The sequence below is a fragment of the Henckelia pumila genome, chromosome 3 (genome assembly GCF_033568475.1).
Source record: "Henckelia pumila isolate YLH828 chromosome 3, ASM3356847v2, whole genome shotgun sequence".
NCBI classification, from domain to species: domain Eukaryota; kingdom Viridiplantae; phylum Streptophyta; class Magnoliopsida; order Lamiales; family Gesneriaceae; genus Henckelia; species Henckelia pumila.
The window spans coordinates 90,870,836-90,891,469 of NC_133122.1; the positions used below are offsets into that span (position 1 = coordinate 90,870,836).

Genomic DNA, 20,634 nt, shown 5'->3' on the forward strand with positions numbered 1-20,634 from the left:
ACATTGAAGCTTCCGATCGTATCTTTTCGTTGCTTCCGGTCTGCTTTGAACAATATTAAATTCCTTGTAAATTGTTCGGAGCTTCCGATCTCTTTATCGGAGCTTTCGATCAGGTCGCTTCGTCTGATTCAGCTTCTGATCGTGATCGGAGGTTCTGATCTCCCATCGGAGCTTCCAATCCGATAGTAGTTTGTTACGCCTTAAACGAATACAAATCTTATAGACAAAGATTAATGTTTTTAATGCGATAACTTATCTTGTTTTGATAATTACAAAAGTAGGTTATTATTACTTATCATTTACAATGAGACTTTGCAGATTAGATTTTTATTGACGGATAAAATATGGAAGTTATTTCGTAACTAAAAAATGAGTATAAAGTCTTATAATGCTCAAAGAACGAAAGCAACGAAGTCCAGAACGGAAGCAACGGTCATGCCTAAAACATATCACAAAAATCACGGAATTTGACGCCAAACGGACGCAACGGACTCGAATAACGGACACAACGTTCTCAGTAAAAAACATGATCCAAAAATTAAGGAAAAAATTCGTCCGATCAAAGCTGCAGTAAGCCGAACGGACGCAACGTTCTGCCCAACGGACGCAACGATCTCAACCAAATTTGCACTATAAATAGAGGCATTCCGAGACCATTTCATCCCATTCCATTCGAGTCTCTCATCCTCTCTAAAAAATATTCAAATCAATTCTTCAAGCATTCAAGCATATTTCGAGTCCCTCAATCTATATTCATATCGAGTTGTAATAAGTGCTTGGAAATTGTTGTTGTATTAACTCGAGTGTGAAGCCGAGTTTGTTGCGATATTGTGAGGCTATTCTTGGAGTCCTTAAGGCCAAGTGTATCGAGTTGTAAATCTATCGACGCGGTGATCGTGTTGTTGATGGTACGGCTATCCTTGGAGCCATCAAGGCCAAGACGTTGAAGTGCAAGTGGATCCTTGGTTAATCGAACTTAACCAAGAATGGGAGACTTAGACGATTTATCGTTGAGCTTTCATAAACATATTCTATCTCTTTTATCGCTTTATTTACTTTACGCATTTATTTACCGCATTTATTTTGATTTCTTTAAGTCTTTCGCTTGCGTACTTGCATAATCGCTTTAAATTGCTAAAGTTGCTAATAGAACCTAATTCACACCCCTCTCCATTAAGTTCTAACAAGTGGTATCAGAGACACACTTTTGCAAAATTTTCAAAAGGTTCTAATGTCAAATCTAGAAAGCGATTACACTCAAGGGCAATCAACCAATCGTCCTCCTCTTTTCAATGACATAAATTATGGATATTGGAAAAATCGAATGTCTCTATATATCCAATCCGTAGATTATGATTTGGAAAGTAACAATGAAAGGTCCCTATATACCTATGAAAGAGGTTGAAGGGGTTACAATTCCTAAGAGAATGAATGACTTTTCAAATGAGGACATGCGATTAATTTCTCAAAATGCTAAAGCTATGAATATTTTGCATTGTTCCCTAGATATGAACGGGTACAACCGGATCTCTATGTGCTCCTCCACAAAAAAAATATGGGACAAATTGGAGATATGCCACGAGGGAACCAACAAAGTCAAAGAAACAAATATGTTCACAAAACTTCCCATATATATATGCGCGCAAAACTTCAGGGAAATTTGTAAAATGTTCACAAAAAATTCGATTATAAACAACCAACGGATGATTTTATTTATAAAAATCAAAAAATAAAAAAAAAGTACAATTGTAATTACTAAACAAGAACTTCATTGAACAACAATTTCCTCAGGAAGCTAATGTGGTGACCTCACATCCATCAGGCACGCAAGCTAAGACTTCTCTATAGTCCCTGGAGATGGCGAAAGAATCATACACCTTTCCATCGTTGCTCTTCTTGTACTCGAAAAGAAGGGACGAATGGTTGAATGCTGTCAGTTTCACGAATCCATTGTCGTGATCCTTGAAAACACTCCACGTAGTGTTGATGGTCGTGAAATCCGATAAGTGGCTTCCTCCTTCGCCTACGACGGCGTGGATGGTCCCATTCATTGTGCCAGAGTAATGTGATTTTTCTGAGTTCACGCATTGATTCTGCAGTGACAGATGACGAATATCAATAAGTCTATATTCCAAATGCTAAGTTAAATCAGCTTCATTCATGAGCTACCAACGAACGAGAATTTTGATCATATTTTGGCTTCTAAATGCTAAGAATTAACAAACACATGAGGTTCTTCACAGACACAATACTCGGTTTCTTCTCTTTCTTTTTCTCCTGGTATAAGAACTGAAGCAACTCTTTTTTCTACTAGCTAGTTTAGAAGTTTACTCATTGTCATAATGCTCGTATGCATATCTTGAATCACCAGTCAGGGTGCAAGTAAACAAACAGTTCGTGAGTGATTTGGTGTATACACAAGACTCAAGTTTAAGCTATTAAGGTGATTGATCAATTCAAACACAATCGCATGTTCACACTTATGTATCAAGTCATAAAACTCGAGTTTTGTTTATGCGTTTATACCTTTTATCATGAGTTCATCCCCATATCACATGTTTGCCAATTAATCGATATTTAAATCAGGGTGTGATCAATTCTTGTAAATCAGAGTTTTATACCTTGTAAATAGGACAGATTCTCTCATAGTTATGCACATGGCCAAAGAATGCAATGTCCACCTTATACCTCTGCCACAGTTTCTGCAAGCTTTCCCTTCCCATAGGATTTTCGAACGATCCTTCACTAGCATACCAAATGTTAGAAGAGTAACCAAACACCCGATGAGCAGCAAAAATCAACCATGGTTGTTTTTGCCTGTCTGCCGATGCCGGACACTTTTCGATGCCAAACACTTTTCAATGACTCTATACTGTTTTGTTCCCTCCCGCCAATCGTGCTCTGAATCTGCTATACATAAATGAAACATGCCATAATCGGTTGCGTACCTGTCAATAGTTTGCCCATCATCAGCACCAAAGATAAGGGATATCTCTGGTTTCATTTTTATACCCCGTTTTACACTCCCATTTTCATTTTCTATCCAAAAAATTTCTTAACCTTTAAATTATATTTTCACCACTCCTCAGAGAATAGTATCTTCTTATATTTTTAATGTATTTGAATTTTGTGATACAATACATACCACTAGAACACCACATAGACATCACTAATTCAACATATTCATACATACTATGGCTCCTAAAACAAAGAACGTGTAAATCAGAAAACAAAACCAATCATCCACCACATTTTTCAAAACATTATTCAGAAAATGTTTCAGCCAGAGAACCAAATATAAGACAATTGTTATGAAAAAACTTTCCATAACTTTGCTCTATTTTCTGCCGGATAATAGTACATGGTCTCAACAAGCACACCACATTCCCCTCCCGAATCTGAATTACAATAGAACGATCTTGTGTTTGGAAAATCACGTTCATGATTTCCACTGTAAGAAAAATCAGAGCATCGGTTAATACTCGGAAGGTACGTATAATCTATTTCTACTGTAAAAGTATGAATGAGGGGCAAAGTTTTTTCATTGTGAATTTATTGTTATGGATTATGCCGAAGCGATCATGACGATAATAAATGCGGAATAAAAATAATCAACAAGAACACCAAAGATTTACGTGGTTCACCCAATATAGGCTACATCCACGGAGGTGCTGCAAATATTTATAACCGGAGAAATATTACAAGTGTATACAAAACACTATATCTCTCACACGATCCCAACACCCGAGTATTACCGAGAAATAATTTATCTAACTCACACAAGAGAACACTAAAGAAAACCCAAGAAACTCCTTTCTTTGTTTCTTATTTCCTATGCTCTCTGATTTTGGGACAATTAGAATGAAGAGCTAAGCTGCCTTTTATAGAAAAACCTTTGCGTGTGAAATTAAATGCCTTGCATTTAATTCACTTCCCCAACTTTCCAACCAACGCCTGCCACCTAACAAATCTCCCACTTGAAGACTTGATTTCAATCATGGCTTCACACAGTCAACGTATCAGCTCATGCTTCTTCTCTTATATTTGCAGTCAATCTCGTCTTTCATGGCTAACTCCCACTTGATTGAATCATCGTTTTGCATCGCTTCTTCAAAGGTCTCCGGTTCACCTTTATCTATCAGCAAAATATAATTAAGTGTTGGAGAGTATTTCTGAGGTGGTCTGATTGTTCTCGAAGATCTCCTGAGTTCAATTTTCGGAGTTTTCGGTTCATCATCTTGTGCAACAGTTTCTTTATCTTTCAAGTTACTGGTTTCCGAATCATTCATAGGAATATCCATCAATGGTATTTCATCCCTCTTCTTGACTTCAGGACATTCATCACCAGCTCCAACGCTTGACCTGTCCTTATACATCACATACTCATTGAAGATTTGTAGTGACCCTTACCTGGATCACCTACTAAACATAACTTAGGCATGCAATTAACTTAATTAAACAGATATCAGAATAAACTTGCGGAAACCATAAACAAATACAATCCCAAGGAAAGGAATCTGTAATTTATCCAAATATTATACAACCAAATCGAATAGCTGTATCAACCCAAAACAACAAAAATAAAACATAGACGAAGCTCTAGCTGGCCAACCACTGCCTAGCCCCTCTTGGATCCACCCGCCTCATCCAATCGCAAACCTGCCCCATGGAATAGGGTGTCCAGAACACAGAGTACGAGACGTGAGCATAAAAAACTCAGTACGAGAGTATGAGTATACATGAATGCAAAGTGAACTCCCTATAAACTCGAGGTCAAGGATCAGATAACAGAGACAGACCGGGCCCTGGTATGTAGCACGCTGTGCCATCGCTTCAGGAGGTGGCTCCCATACCATAATACCAGTGGATATGCCGGACCCAAATCGATGGAAGTCCAACCACTAACAGGATAGGGAAAAACCCTACTAACAGACAACTCGAAGGAGATAGCTCAGTATGCAAATGAATGCAGCATAAATCAATGACATATAAATCATGCAGTCACATAATACATGCATACTCAGCCAGGATATCTCGAACAGTACTTTCATACCTCAAATACTAGGCAAGTGCTATCAGCCCTAGGTCCACGCCTATAATCCGCACTATACTGCCAAATGATACTACTATCATTATAGCGCTCTAAAAGCCTTAACTAAGCTAAAGCATACTCCTAAATATTTTTAGGAAGCAAAAGCTATACCTTCGTCCGTCGTTAGCCCTTTGATGTCGATGCCTCCAGAACTTGGGCACAACTCCGCTACGACTATCGAACGCCTCGACGACTCCCGGGTCGAGCCTAGGAAGGCTAGAATAACTCGAATACGACTAGAATAGAGAGGAAATCCGGAATTGGCAATTGAAAATGAATTCTCGGCCTTCTATTTATAGACAACGATTGGAGCCTCCGAACCTCAATCGGAACGTCCGAACCTCGATCGGAACGTTCGATCCTGCCATCGGAGCTTCCGAAGATCCTGATCTGCCACATGTCAAAATATCACTTGTTGAATTCGGATAGGGGTAATCGGAGCTTCCGATCTTTCCACACGTCATGCCTGACGTAATACCATCGGAGCTTTCGATCCTACATCGGAGCTTCCGATCCTGTTCGGAGCTTTCGAACTCACCTTCGGAGCTTCCGAACTCTTCCCAAGTAATTATGATTAATTCCTTAATTATTGATTTTGGTTACGGGCTACTACATTCTCCCCCACTTAAGATATTTCGTCCTCGAAATCAGATCTTAAGTACTGAATGTAATACAGAAATCAGAAACATTCTTTATTCAAATCAAATGTTTACAGAGTTTGCAACTGAATACAACTTAAGAATGAAATCAAAACAACTCAGGATGGTCTTCACGCATCCTGTCCTCAAGTTCCCAAGTAGCTTCTTCAGTGCCTCGGCGCTGCCACTGAACTAAAACCAAAGGAATGACTTTGTTCCGCAAAACCTTATCCTTATAATCCAGGATACGAATAGGTTTCTCAACATAGGTCAAATACTTGCTCACCTGAACCTCAGACCGCTGCAAAATATGGGACTCATCCGCCACATATCTTCGCAACAGAGATACGTGAAACACGTTGTGAATACTGGAAAGATGCGGTGGCAAAGCTAGTCGATAAGCCAAATCGCCGAAGCTCTCCAAGATCTCAAATGGACCGATAAACCTGGGAGACAACTTGCCCTTAAGGCCAAATCTGAGAATCTTGCGGAAAGGTGACACCCTCAGAAACACTTTCTCCCCGACATCGAACTGCAAAGGCCTACGCTTGGTGTTAGCATAGCTGTCCTGACGATCCTGTGCAGTCTTAATCCGTTTCTTGATCTGATCAACAATGTCTATCGCCTGCTGGATAAACTCCTGTCCCTCAGCCTGTCTCTCCCCCACTTCTTTCCAGAAGAGTGGAGTACGGCAACGTCGCCCGTACAACGCCTCAAAAGGTGCCATCCCAATACTAGTATGATAGCTGTTGTTGTACGCGAACTCGATCAATGGCAAATGATCCTGCCAGGCTGAACCAAAATCCATGACGCACGCTCTAGGCATATCCTCCAAAGTACGGATAGTACGCTCTGACTGACCATCAGTCTCCGGATGATAGGCAGTACTCAAACTGAGAGTAGTACTCATCGCACGCTGAACACTCCCCCAGAATCTAGAAGTAAACTTGGGGTCTCGATCGCTGACAATGCTCACAGGCACTCCATGAAGTCGAACGATCTCATGAATGTATAACCGAGCCATACGATCCATATTGTACTCCCGGCTATAGGCAATGAAATGCGCTGACTTGGTGAGTCGGTCCTCCACAACCCAGATAGCATCACAGTTCCTCGGGGATACCGGCAAATGGGTCACAAAGTCCATTGTGATAAACTCCCATTTCCATTCAGAAATAGGCAGACTGTGAAGCAATCCTCCAGGTCGTCGGTGCTCTGCCTTGACCTGTTGACACACCAAAAATCTCGAAACAAACTGATAAACACTGCGTTTCATTTCCTTCCACCAGAAACGAGTACGTAGATCCTTGTACATCTTGTTGCTCCTAGGATGAATACTTAACTTAGTGCGATGCGCTTGAGACAAAATTTCCTATCGCAACTCTTCATCCTGCGGAATCACAAGCCTACCAGACAAACACAGAAAGCCATCTCACTGATAATGAAATCCAGACGAGCTAAACGCTGGGTCTTTGAATCAGACATCTGAGCATCTCGAATCCGCGAATACAAATCTGGCTCAGATAATATCGCAAACATCTGGTTACTCTGCATACCTTTCTTATGCTTGAAGGTATAACCTGAAGTACAACAGTCACTGATCGCACTAGACATCGAACAAGTCTGAAGTGCAGATAGTCGCACCTTGCTACTCAAAGCATCAGCAGTGAGATTAGCAGCTCCTGGATGGTACTTAATCTCGCAATCATAGTCCTTAAGCAAGTCCATCCAACATCTCTGCCTCATGTTCAACTCCGCCTGAGTGAACAAATACTTGAGACTCTTATGGTCGGTGAAGATCTCAAATTTCTCGCCATACAGATAATGACGCCAGATCTTCTAAGCGAACACAATGGCTGCTAACTCCAAATCATGGACTGGGTAGTTGTCCTCGTGAAGCTTCAGCTGTCTAGAAGCGTATGCGATCACATGCCCATTTTGAGTCAGGACACAACCTAACCCCTGCAGAGAAGCATCAGTGTACACCACATACCCTCCAGATCCTGACGGTAATGCCAACACCGGTGCAGAAGTCAACCGCCGTCAAAGCTCACAGAAGTTCTCCTCACACTCGGAGGACCACTCGAAATCCACACCCTTGCGGGTAAGCTGCATCAAAGGTCGAGCTAGCTGAGAGAAGTTCAGAATGAAGCGACGATAATACCCTGCTAGACCCATAAAACTACGGATCTCAGCAACTGTCGTCGGACGCGACCAATTAAACACCGCCTCAATCTTGCTTGGATCAACAGAAATCTCCTCCCTGGATATGATATGGCCAAGAAAGACCACTCAATCCATCCAGAACTCACACTTGCTCAGCTTGGCGTACAACTGCTCATCTCGAAAAGTCTGCAGTACCAACCGCAAGTGAGAAACATGCTCTTTCGTATTACGCAAATACACCAAGATGCCGTCAATGAAGACCACGACAAACTTGTCCAAATACTCCCTGAAGACACGGTTCATCAGATCCATGAATATAGCCGGCGCATTATTCAAACCAAATGGCATCACTAGAAATTCGTAATACCCATAGCGAGTATGGAATGCAGTCTTGGCTACGTCCTGATCATGGACTCTCAACTAATGATACCCAGATCTCAAGTCAATCTTGGAGTAAATAGAAGTACCCTGCAGCTGATCAAACAAGTCATCAATGCGAGGCAACGGATACTTGTTCTTCACTGTAACACGATTCAGCTGCCTATAGTCAATGCACAGCCGCATCGACCCATCCTTCTTCTTTACAAAAAGAACAGGAGCTCCTCAAGGAGATACATTAGGACGAATGTACCACTTTTCCAAAAGATCCTGTAGCTGATTCTTCAATTTACGCATCTCTGACGGAGCCAGACGATACGGTGCTCGAGAAATAGGCGAAGTACCTGGCATCAACTCTATGCCAAACTCGACTTCCCTAACAGGAGGAAAACCCAAAATCTCATCAGGAAAAACATCTGAGAATTCATCTACAACAGGAATACTCTCTATCCCAACGCTCTCAGAGGACAAATAAACTGCATAGATAAGGTAGACTTCCCCGCCAGACTCTAGAGCTCGACAGACTCTCAAAACTGATACCAAAGGAATCGGGGGTCGCGCTCCCTCTCCATAGAAAAACCAGCTCTCACTTGCCTCCGGATGAAAGCGTACTAATCTCTGATAGCAGTCTACTGAAGCTCGATAGGTAGTCAACATATCTATCCCCATAATGCAATCAAAGTCGTCCATCGCCAGGACCATGAGATTCGCTAACAGAATGTTCCCTTCGAACTCTAAAGGGCAACTCATCACTAGACGCTTTGCCAAAGCAGATTGGCCCGTCGGAGTAGAAACAGACATCATTACGTCTAGTGCAATGCATGGTAACTTATGTCTCTTAACAAAACGTGCAGAAATGAAGGAATGAGATGCACCAGTGTCAATAATTACAAGAGCATGTATACCATAAAGCAGAAATGTACCTGCGATGACTTTTTTATTCTCCTCCACTGCTTGATCATGCCTCAAGGCAAACACCTGGCCAGAAGCTCGTGGCCTCAAATGAGAACTCTCAGCAGGCTGTCCCTGCGACCTCTGCTGAACGGTGGCCTGAGAACCAGATCCTGAACCAAAACCAGAACCGCCTCCCCCAGATAGTGGACAATCCCTCCGGATATGACCCACCTTGCCGCAACGAAAACAAGCTCCAGAAGCTCTACGGCACTTGTCGGATGGATGGTTTTTCCCACAGTGATCACACTTGTCCTTCCTACCGAAACAGACAACACCAGCAGAGCCAGAGGAAGAAGAAGTAGATCCAGACTTTTTGAAAGATTGGGCATGGGGACCCAAAGAACTAGCAGGTCTCGACTGAGAGAAAGACCTATTCCGCCGAATGCTGTCCTCCGCCTGGTGACAACGGCTCACCAAACCCTCGTAGGGCATGTCGTCGCCAACCACCACACGGTCATGGATCTCAAGGTTAAGTTCTTGAAGGAACATGTTATACTTCATATGGGAGCTGTCAGCAATCTCCGGACAATAAGATAACAGATCGAGAAACTTCTGCTGATACTCCTCGATACTCATGGCTCCCTGACGCAGACTCAGAAGCTCACCTGCCTTTGCCTATCGGAGATCAGGAGGGAAATACATCTTATAGAAAGCTGTACGAAACTCGGCCCAGGTGGCCACTCCTCTAGCCGAAACCAAAGGTGCAGAAGTAATCCTTCACCACCTGCGGGCATGTCCCTCTAGAAGATAGCCCAGTGTCTCCATCTTCTGATCCTCGGTGCAGTGCAATGTCTGAAAGATCGTCTCCATGCGTTCCAACCAGTTCTCAGCTTTCTCCGGAGGCTCACCTCCAAGTAAGGGCTTAGGACTCATAGCTAATAATCGACGTACAGTGAAACGCTCGTCGTCATGATGACGATGACACCGTTCTCGACGACGCTCTCGGTCGGCATCGCCCCAACGACCTCCTCCACTTCCGTGGCTACTCTCATCATCGTATTTTGCTATCTACAAAAATACCTCATGATGAGACTAAATCCCAAGAATACTTTTGCATGCTCTGATACCATAAATGTAGTGACCCTTACCTGGATCACCTACTAAACAGAACTTAGGCATGCAATTAACTTAATTAAAAAGATATCAGAATAAATTTGCGGAAACCATAAACAAATACAATCCCAAGGAAAGGAATCTGTAATTTATCCAAATATTATACAACCAAATCGAATAGCTGTATCAACCCAAAACAACAGAAATAAAACCTAGACGAAACTCCAGCTGGCCAACCACTGCCTAGCCCCTCTTGGATCCACCCGCCTCGTCCAATCGCAAACCTGCCCCATGGAATAGGGTGTCCAGAACACAGAGTACGAGACGTGAGCATAAAACGCTCAGTACGAGAGTATGAGTATACATGCATGCAAAGTGAACTCCTTATAAACTCGAGATCAAAGATCAGATAACAGAGACAGACCGGGCCCTGGTATGTAGCACGCTGTGCCGTCGCTTCAGGAGGTGGCTCCCATACCATAATACCAGTGGATATGCCGGACCCAAATCGATGGAAGTCCAACCACTAACAGGATAGGGAAAAACCTTACTAACAGACATCTCGAAGGAGATAGCTCAATATGAAAATGAATGCAGCATAAATCAATGACATATAAATCATGCAGTCACATAATACATGCATACTCAGTCAGGATATCTCGAACAGTACTTTCGTACCTCAAATACTAGGCAAGTGCTATCAGCCCTAGGTCCACCCCTATAATCCGCTCTACACTGCCAAATGATACTACTATCATTATAGCGCTCTAAAAGCCTTAACTAAGCTAAAACATACTCCTAAATATTTTTAGGAAGCAAAAGCTATACCTTCTTCCGTCGTTAGCCTTTTGATGTCGATGCCTCCAGAACTTGGGCACAACTCCTCTACGACTATCGAACGTCTCGACGACTCCCGGGTTGAGCCTAGGAAGGCTAGAATAACTCGAATACGACTAGAATAGAGAGGAAATCCGGAATTGACAATTGAAAATGAATTCTCGGCCTTTTATTTATAGACAATGATCGGAGCCTCCGAACCTCGATCGGAACGTCCGAACCTCGATCGGAACGTCCGATCTTGACATCGGAGCTTCCGAAGACCCTGATCTGCCACGTGTCAAAATATCACTTGTTGACTTCGGATAGGGGTGATCGGAGCTTTCGATCCTGATCAGAGCTTCCGATCTTGCCACACGTCATGCCTGACGTAATACCATCGGAGCTTCCGATCCTGCATCGGAGCTTTCGATCCTGTTCGGAGCTTCCGAACTCACCTTCGGAGCTTCCGAACTCTTCCCAAGTAATTATGATTAATTCCTTAATTACTGATTTTGGTTACGGGCTACTACAAGATTACATCTCTGCTCCGAATGATCTTCCAATTTTGGTCATCCCAGAACCGATAACCAAACTCATTATCTCTAGAACCAATAAAGAAACACTTCTTTGATTTCGGATCAAGTTTTGTTCTGCTAGCTGAATCAATGTGAACATATGATAAACATCCAAACACTTTCAAGAAAGAAAGGTTTACTTCTTTTCCGCTCTAGACTTCTTCAGGTATTCTGTAATCAAGCGGAACCGAAGGTCCTCTGTTGATCAGATAAGCTGCAGTGTTAACTGCATCAGCCCATAATGATTTCGGCAGTCCAACGTGCAATCTCATGCTCTTGGAACGTTCATTCAAGGTCCTATTCATTCTTTCAGCCACACCATTCTATTGAGGTGTACCAGGAATGGTTTTCTCCATCTTGATCCCGTTCTGTGCACAATACTTCTTGAACTCATCATCTTCATATTCTCCTCCGTTATCAAACCGTAAGCACTTTACCTTCAAGTTGGTTTCATTCTCCACCATGACTTTCCACCTCTTAAAGGTTTCGTAAACATCAGATTTATTTTTTAGAAAATAAACCCAGACCTTCCTGCTCGAATCATCGATAAATGTGACATAATATCGTGAGCCTCCAAGGGATGTCACAGGAGATGGCCCCCACACATTAGTATGAACCAACTCTAACTTTGCTGCTTTCGGTTCTTTACCGCCTTTCGAAAAGCTCACCCTTTTTTGCTTTTCAAGAACACAACTTTCACACAATTTGTGTTCGACAGTTTTTAACCCCGGTAGCTTCCCTTTTGATATCAACATCTTCATTCCTTTCTCACTCATATGTCCAAGTTTATAGTGCCATAGACTTGAGTTAGCTCCAGAATTCACAACTGCTAACATGTCTCTGCAACTGGAAGTTATATAGAGGGTTCCAGTTTTCATTCCTCAAGCAACAATCATGGCTCCTTTGCTCACTTTCCAAGAGCCATCACCAAAGGTCACTTTATGGCCTTCATCATCGAGCTGCCCCACTGAGATCAGATTCCGCATCAGTCTTAGTACATGTCTGACTTTATTGATTTTCCAAACAGATCCATTTGACATTTTCAAACTGATATCACCCATACCAGCTATTTCCAACAGTTTTCCATCAGCCAAGAAAACTTTTTCGTAATTACCAGCAATGTAATTACTAAACACCTCACGATCACCGGTGGTATGAAATGAAGCTCCCGAATCCATAACCCATGAATCAACCGGGCTTTCCATGGATAGTATTAAGGCATCGTGTACTTCCTCAGTCACAACATTTGCATTGTTTGTTGATTTGCAGTTTCTTTTCAGGTGGCCAATTTCACCGCAGTTCCAACACTTCAACTTCTTTTCAAATGTAATTTTATCTTTACCATCCCTTGACTTGGACCTGCTCTGCCATTTGTTAGAATTCTTTTCGACATTCCTGCCCCTGCCTCTGTTATCCAGATTAAGAGCAGAACTCAATGATGCTTTTTCACCAGAATCCATCCTGCGAACGTCTTCGGCAAGAATCCGGTTTCTGACATCATTGAATTGTAATTTTCCTTTTCCAGCAGAATTGCTAACCGCTGCCCTCATCGGCTCCCAAGCATTTGGTAAGGACGCCAAAAGAATAAGTGCACGGATCTCATCATCAAACTTGATTTTAACCGATGTTAGCTGAGAAACAATCGTGTAAAATTCATTGATGTGTGCCGCCACCGAAGCACCTTCCTCCATCTTCAAGTTGAATAACTTTTTCATGAGGAACACTTTATTATTTGCTGATGGCTTCTCGTATATTTCCGACAAAATGGACATCATCTCCTCCGTGGTATTTGCCTCCGCCACATTGTGTGCCACGTTCTTTGTTAGGGTCAATCGTATTACCCCCAACACTTGTCGATCAAGAAGCTCCCATTCATCATCCTCTATTTTTTCTGGCTTCACCCCGGATAGAGGTTGATGTAGCTTCTTGCTATAGAGATAATCTTTAATCTGTAACCGCCAGAACGTAAAATCTGTACCGTCGAACTTATTGATTCCAGGTCCCGATGCGTCATTTCCGGCCATCGCTTCACCTGCCTTAATAAAATTTCAAAAAATCTTTTTTGATGTGTAAGATCAGACAAAGCTGCAACCACAGAGCATACTCAAAATTTTAAAAAAAATTTCACCAAGGCTCCCGGACACCGTAACAGCTCTGATACCAGTTGTTATGGATTATGCCGAAGCGATCATGACGATAATAAATGCGGAATAAAAATAATCAACAAGAACACCAAAGATTTACGTGGTTCACCCAATATAGGCTACGTCCACGGAGCTGCTGCAAATATTTATAACCGGAGAAATATTACAAGTGTATACAAAATACTATATCTCTCACACGATCCCAACACCCGAGTATTACAGAGAAATAATTTATCTAACTCACACAAGAGAACACTAAAGAAAACCCAAGAAACTCCTTTCTTTGTTTCTTATTTCCTATGCTCTCTGATTTTGGGATAATTAAAATGAAGAGCTAAGCTGCCTTTTATAGGAAAACCTTTACGCGTGAAATTAAATGCCTCGCATTTAATTCACTTCCCCAACTTTCCAACCAACGCCTGCCACCTAACATTTATAACTTTACCCCCAAATTGTGTAGAAATCAAAAAAACATTTATGGGAAATTATGGAAAAATGATGTAAAAAAACAAGGGCAAAAAATGATTAAAAATTTAGTCAAACCTTAGGAAGTGATTTATTGCATGATGAGTAATAAAGATGGATTTAACTTCTCATTTATATTCAATTATTACCTTAAAATTAATTATTGATAAATTATATATATTATATAATATAAATTTTCACACATTATATTTGACTAATATTTTTATATTGTAAAATATTTTACTTTTGGAAGGTGGAAAAAATTCCAAAGGATCATTGACTACTAAATGACACAAATCGGATGTATGGACGTTGCACACCATAACAAAATTTAAGAAGCAATAGTGCTAAAAATTAAATATAAATTACTTTATTTAAATTAATAATGAGATTAATTAGGAGATTTTTTTAGTTAATTTTTTCATTAGCCTATTTTCTTTTAATTTTTTTTCATATTTTAAATTTAAAGAAAAAATTTAATTTAAAAATGATTTTCCACATACCTTTTTACTATGTTATATGTATATAATTATAATTAATTAGTCAATCGATTGAAACTATTATTAAGATTTAAGTTAGATAAAAAAATTTAAATGTATAAATAGTTTTACTTTTTGGGAGGTGAAAAAAAAACCCAAAGGATCATTGACTACTAAATAAATTAAATCTGATGGCTGACCGTTACGCATCATAAAAATTTTGAACAGCAATACTGCTAAAAATTAAATATAATATTTTAATTAAATTAATAATGAGATTAAATAAGATTAGTTTTAATTAATTTTTTCATTCGCATATTTTCTTTTAATTGTTTTTCACATTTTAAATTGGATGGAAAATGTAAAAATGATTTTACGCATACCTTATTACCATGTTATATATATATATATATATATATATATATATATATATATAATTAGTTAATTGATAGATGTTTTACATCTTAATATTTCACTGACTTTAATTTATTATTTATTTTTTTAGTGTTTACTTGTTTACAAATAGGCTAAATTAATTTAAATAAATTTGGTTAAAAATTGTAGGACCAAATACTTGTCGTTCTACCAAAAGCTATAGTTGATAGTAATGGTGCAATTCAAATATTTTAAACCGCACAGCAGCCCAAACGTCATGGTTCGATTGCTCTATCAAATAAGGATAATTATTGCACCCCAATAATCTCCTTCCCAAAATTGCACTAATTGCAATGAATGAGAATAGAACTCATAATCTTGGATTTGATATATCATAAAGATTAAAAAAATTATTTACGATGATGGATGATGGTGACGACGACGATGAAACTACTAATTAATATAAAATAATATCTTTTAAAAATAAATAAACTGAAAAAAATATAAACAAATTTATTGAGGATAATATTTTTAATATCCTCCTAATCTATATACATGTAGGTGATATGAAACAAAAAACAGATTTTAATTAAAAAAACAAAAACAACAAACAGATAGATGAATTTGAATATATGTAATGAAATTATGATAATTACATAGATAAAAAACTATCTATATTAAAAATTTTATGTTAATTATAAACACTAATTTCATATATTATTATATCTAAATATTAATTATTACAATTATATCATATGCTTTGATTTCTCATTGTTTTTTGTCATTTAATATTGAATCAATGTTTTAGAATTTTTATTTTCACTTCTTTAAATTAGGGTCTATATATCATTTTTGTACCCAAAGTATTAAATTTTTTTACAAGATATTTGATTTTTTGGCTTATCATACATCTAACTTTAATTATGGTAACTAACATATTAAATTCTTATTATATCATCATTCTAAATTTTATCATTTTAATTAAATACGTGTTTCGTTGTCTTTTTTCCATCAATTAAGAAATAGATGTATCGAATATAATATTGATTATTTTTAACCACTTTTAAATTATAGAAATATTCATTATTACTCATACCTCTCTATAGCCCCAATTTTATAACTTGAAACTATCATTAGTATTTAAATTTGGTGGAAAAATTTAATGGACAAATGAATATTTTTCTTAGATCTATTTTCCATGTTATGTATACAATTAGATACTCAATTGATTGAAATTAATATTAGGATATAAGCTGGGTAAGTTAAATATATAAATAATTTTCCTCATATCTTCTCATCATATTATGTATAAATCAAATTAAAAAAAAAACATGTTATGAATAAATTAATTATAAAAAGCATTTATTTTTTTATTTATGATTTATTCACCTATACGATATATTATTATATATAATAAAAATAATGACGTAAATTAAAATGATACTGAAAAGTTAATAGAATTAATAAATATATAATAAAAAATTATTTTACTTCTAACTATTTCACTTGGATTAATTTATTGATTATTTTTTAGTGTTCATTTGTTTACAAGTATACTGCATTAATTTAATAATGTTTGGTTAAAAAATAGCGATTAATTGCAAATTATGTGTATTATATAATTTTTCTTTATAATAAAATATCATTTCATCAGATTATATCGTAGAAAGCTCTTGCTAAAAAATACAAATTTTTATTCATATTTGACTAGATTATAATAAATTTCATAATATATTAATATTAAAATGTAAATATTCAATCGTTAACATGATGTTTGATTGAATTGACCAAAAACATCTTGATACCACGTGCACGTACTTTTTCCTAGTCTATCATAAAAGAGTGAAAGTGAATATCAAATTAATGAAACTAACCTGGCAATCATATAAGGTACAGCGGATTGTATTGGTCCAACCTGTGCAGTAAATTGATCCCATTGCGAGATATAACCGCTGGCATATGTAAGATCTCCAATGTGGAAAACTATGTCGTACGTAGTTAGAAGATCTTCAATTAGTCTATCCGTGGTTTTAAGTGAGCCTGGTTGATAATCAGCATGCTCATTCCCGCTCTGCCTGAAATATATAGGATAACAATAAAGTTTAATCTCTTGTTCTTACCTTCAAAACAAAAAATAAACTCATTTCTGGTCCATATTCACATCTATCTAGCTAAATTCAGTTAAAGGAAAAGGTCAATACCTTTCCCATGTCTCCGAAGACTATAACACGCTGCAACGAGTCTTGTCCAGGATATGGAGATCATGATTTAAATGAAAACTTCTTGCTCCAAACATATGAACCATTGTTCAATAGGTGGCCCAATATATATGTGTAACTGAAAAACATACAGGTTGCAAGATATATGAGTCTTGATAAGTTTAGGGATTCGTGTAAGTGACTAATACTATGGATGAAAATTATAAACTTACACCATGTTTGGCCACAAATCCTTTAAGAAGCTTGTGTGAAAGAAACCTGGATCACACCAGCCAACTGTATGGGCAGGCGCTCCTAAAAGCCAATTTTTAGAAACTTCATCAATCACTACCCGCCCCCGCAACAAAAAAGAAAATGGTCATTCTAATTTTTCTTGAATATAGTACTCAAGTGAAGCATACCACACATGCTTCCCCTAGAGAATGTCAATGTTCCGGCTGGTGAACGAGTTTGATGTTGTCCCTCCCAATCCCATTCAACGAAAGGGACTGCTTCATCTATATTATAGCCACTCGTCCAGGTTACCGTCATCTACATAACGACCACAAAAATCAGAACAGAACGGGAAATTAATATCACCAACTCAGGGGGATTTGATACATCAGAAGAAAATATATCATTCATTCTATATCATTATAAAAGAAAATATGTATAATGTTTGTGATAAGACTTTACAAGCAATAAAATGCAAATACCCCTTTAATAGGATGAAAATAGTAATAAACGAAAAAATGAACCAAAACAGCACAAATCAACTTACATGATCACAAACTCTGACTTGTGTTGATTTTGCATTAATATAAATAAAAGTTGAAAATTTTGTTCGACGCGGTTTCGATTCACCTTTTTTTCAACATTTTCATGCTCATACTAAAGTAGGTAATGTTTGGAAATGCTTAAAAAACAGTGATTATGAGTTTATGAATGCATCTAAGCCCAATCAACCAAGATTTAGAGGAGTACTATCTGTTCACATTGTCCATCTGATATTAAATTATATGTATATATACTATCAAACATTTCAAAAATTCAATATCAAAACCAAACACTACAATCGCTATAAAAATGATCCCTTTTCCAAACACGTAATCAGCCATGATCATATGATGGCTAGCTTGTTAAAAAATTTCCAAGTAAAGTAAGAATTAGCAAAATAAGAAGAAATATTGAGGAACATACGCTGGCCAAACAGCCTGTGAAGAGTGCGAACGAGAAATCTGCTCGCTGATTGATCAGCTGGAACTTGAGAGACGTCTTCCCCGTCTTCGAATAATCGAAACTCGAGTAATTTGCATACTTGCACTGCCATAATCACCACAATACATATTCATGAAATCCCCCGCGTCAAAGAAGAAGAAGAAGAAGAAGAAGAAGTGAACCTTAATCGGGGTTGTGCAGAGGCGCGCGTGGATTTCTCCACCTCGCGGGACCGTTGATGTCTTCTTCACATATGGATTCGCTGCCATAATGTTACTAGAATCCAACGTTAGCTTTTTTTTAATTCTTTTCTTTTTCTTATGGGAAATTATAAAATATATATTCAAGTTTCTTTGCTTACGCACAAATTTCTATGAGATCGTCTCACACCAATTTTGTGTGAGATCCATCTTCAACTCAACTTCATTTACTTGTTTGTTTATGGGTATTTTCAATATTCAAGTTTTTTTGTTCATGTCTCTTCCGGAAATAATTGTTTAACTAGCCCTGTGTGCACGTATTGTATGTGTGTCTAGCGGTTTTAAAAAAATAATAAGGGATATTATATCTTTTAATCTGAAAATGCCAGTGAGTGACCATTTTTTTGTAATACAATATATTGAATGTGTTTCACTCTATTTATTTGTGGATAGTAAATTTGATTTTGGAGTTAATATCAATAGATATTTAATAAATTTTAACGAAATTTAAATATTAATTAAATTTCTTATATAATTTATGAAGTATAATTCTAATTTTTGTATTTACAAGCATGTATTGCTTGATGTTTGGATGAGGACGTTCAAAACCTCAGCTGATACTCTCTAATACAAATTGTGTATATTTATTCGTATGGTTTTCTGTAATACAAATTGTATTATGCTATCTCTTTTCTTTCAATTTTGATATCTCTACAATCTTATAAATGTTATCGAAGGCTTTATATAAACGATTGCATTAGGTCATGACACACCATGAAATTATTCAAATTCTTTTACCGTGTCAATTATATTATCTTTAGTCTACACTCATCCACTCAACTTCCTACACCATTTTCTTAGCTTATCCCACATTTCCTTCAATTCAAATTCAATCATGCATGCTAAATTTCTCTCTTGTTTTATTTACGTGTTTATCTATTATTATTATTATTCTTATTATTATTATGATTATTATTATTATTATTATTATTATTATTATTATTATTATTATTATTATTATTATTATTATTATTATTATTATTATTATTATTATTATTATTATTATTATTATTATTATTACCTTTATAAATTATTATTATTATTATTACCTTTATATTATTATTATTATTATTATTATTATTATTATTATTATTATTATTATTATTATTGTTATTATTATTATTATTATTATTATTATAAAAGCATGAATGTTTTGCAATTGTGAAAAACCCATAATCTCCTTTTGTTCTAATGATATGTTTTTCATTAGAATCATACTTAGGGGTATAATTGGCATTGTCTACCCAGAGTCAAGGTCAGATTTATTTGGTTTTGGTCATTGTGTTCCCACGGTCAAAGGTCTCTGTTTATTGAATTAAATTAAATAGATTGGATTGGATTTATTCGGTCACTGTGTTCATATATGTCAATTTATCAATAGTTCATATATTGAAATATTTTTGGGTGATGCTACATGTACACGGAGGGTTACACGTTGGGTTACACGTTACACTTGATATTACATAAATATCCTTGATGTATTTTGGAAAAAAAATTTCAAATAAAGTGGAGAGATAATTTTGTAATTTTATGTGGAGTGTGTAACACAACGTGTAACCTTCCATGTACATGTAGCATTTCTCAATATTTTTTTATTTATTTATTATTTATATAAAGCATTTTGTGTTGTTTTTCTAAGTAAAATTATAATTATAAATTTATAAATAATAAAAAAATTTCTATTATAAAAATAATTATAGTTAAAATTATTAATATTAATTATTATCATCACCGTCATAAAAAAAAGTTATTACTTATTTTAACACAAATTAATGCCTTGCTTTATATAAATAAAAAATGAATAAAAAAATATTTCAATA

General features: G+C 37.2%; 1 pseudogene; it reads right to left on the reverse strand.

The window, feature by feature from the left end:
* Positions 1 to 1,787: 1,787 nt before the first annotated feature.
* On the reverse strand, positions 1,788 to 18,823 carry LOC140889206 (nucleotide pyrophosphatase/phosphodiesterase-like; annotated as a pseudogene).
* Between the last annotated feature and the right edge of the window lie 1,811 nt (positions 18,824 to 20,634).